This window comes from Bison bison, unplaced genomic scaffold, assembly GCF_000754665.1.
Source record: "Bison bison bison isolate TAMUID 2011002044 unplaced genomic scaffold, Bison_UMD1.0 scf7180017864213, whole genome shotgun sequence".
NCBI classification, from domain to species: Eukaryota; Metazoa; Chordata; class Mammalia; order Artiodactyla; family Bovidae; genus Bison; species Bison bison.
In genome coordinates this window covers 3,245,609-3,247,710 of record NW_011494785.1, presented here as the reverse complement: position 1 = coordinate 3,247,710, position 2,102 = coordinate 3,245,609, and positions in this window count along the sequence as shown.

Here is a 2,102-nt window from a genome sequence, read left to right as displayed (position 1 = left end):
TGTGAGAGCGTCTCACCCAGGCATTTTATACCTTACAGTGTAACTTTTTTTTATTTTATTTTACTCTGATTATGATTATTCAGGAATACTATCTCTCAGATAAGTTTAGGGTTAGCTTTCTGATTTATAACTTTGTACTGCGTTGATTTCTGTAACGGTTTGGTTTTCTTTCTGCGGGTGGGGGACGGGAAGGGACAGGGCACGTCCGTTTGTCTGGTTTCTATCAGGACAGACCGCTGGGCACACTCAGGAGGCTGCGGCCAGGATGCACTGAGGGAGGGGGGAGCCTGGGGGAAGGCGGCAGGGGAGACGGGGGGTGGCGGGAGGCACGGGATGGAAGCGAGACGCAGGGCAGGGGGTCTTCTGGGAGCTAGGGGTGCTTTGCCAGGAACGAGGCGGAGCAGGCGTGGGTCCTTACACGTCTCTGATGAGCAGTTCTTTTTCCTTCTTCCTCCTGCCTGCCCTTTGTGGGCTGGGAGGCTCCCCTTCCACCCCTTGCGGGGGATTCCCGCGACAGGTTCTGCAAACCCGTTATTTCACAGACATTCCTGCTAGAAACTCTCAGACAAATACCTCTCTAGTTCAGATGCTGCTCACTCTCTCACATTGCTTCTGGAAGGGGAAGCAGTCCTTCCGTGGAGCTGCTCAGACGTGACAGAGGACCCGCGACCTCCAGAGGGGAGGGAGTGGGGAGCCATGATGGTCCAGCCGGAGTCACTGCCGGGAGGGAGGGAGGTGGGGGGGGGATGTCCACCTGGCTGCCAGGACCCTCAGCTCCTTGCTCGGGGTTCACTGATGCTGTGGTGGCTGGCAATCTTGTCCTCTGTGACCCCAAGGGAAAGCAGAGAAAACTTGAGGAAACCCAGAGGGATCCTATTACGTTGGCCCCAGGACAAAGCAACCTGAGTCAGGGACTGGAGGTGGACAGCTGGGGGGCGTCTGGCCGCAGCCAGGTGCCCCCACCAGGGCTCACGCTGGTCTAAGCAAGTTGTGCAGTTGAAATATAAGTTAAGAATCCGTAGGGCTGAGCTTGGAAAGGTTCCTCACCAGCTAGCACTTCCCCAGACAGGCCTCACCTGGGCGCTGCCTTTGTCCTGCGCCGTTTGGCTGGGCGCCCCAATCTCCCGAGGGGCGCCCCCCGCTTTGTCTCCTCCCCAGCCTGTGTATCCAAGAGCTGACACCCAGCCAGCACCCCCTTCTCCCCTTAAGCATAAGATGGTTGGGACCAGCAGTGCAGAACTTTGTGTGTTTAAGGGTCGTGCTTCTGGGTGGTGGGGAGCGGAGAAAAGGGTGGTCTCGGTGAACTGGGTGGAGCAGAGACCGCCTCCTGGGACAGGAGTGGGGGTGCCTGTGGGCAAGCTTGTGGGCGGGATTTGGGTGGAGGATAGGCCGGTGCACACATGACCGGCCCTCCCCACCCTCTGGGCCTGACTTCTTGGAAAGGAGCTTCAGTGGCTCCCCTGGGAACCCAGGTCTGTGGAGCCCAGAATAGATGTACACCCTGCCCCCTCTCGGCACCCTCAGCAAACGAGCATTTGAGTGGCACATTGGGACTGCTGCATAATGAGTTTGTTTTGGGGGGGTTGTTTATGCCTATCAATGCAATTTTAAAGTTGTGTTAAAATCAACAGCAAAAGCCTAGCACCTTGGGGGTGATTGGGTCTCCCTGGAATCTCACTTTTCTGGAGCTTCGGGGGTGCCCTCCGGCCCTGGGGCCCTTGCCTCAGTCTCCCTTCTCCTGCCAGCCACCCCGCCTCATCCATCTGTCTGCAGAGCCTTATCCACAGTTCCCCAAACTGCCTTCTTGCCTGGCCCTGTGCTTGGCTGATCGGTCACTTGGCCACGTCCGCTTGGGGCGGCAGGCTCTTGTGAACTGGGGGAGAGCCCTTCTGTGACCCTTTTTCCGTTGTGCAGAGCAGTTCCCCTGCTGCACAGAAGGCATGCTGCATGCTGTCAGTGATGGGGCTCGGCATCTTCTTGGTGTCTTCCGACTCTGGGCTCACGCCAGAGCTACCTGAGTGAGTGAGTCCCCTCCCTGGCAGCTCCCTGCCCAGGTCAGAGTCAGTTCCAGGGGGTCTGATGCAGGCAGGTTAGAGTGGACT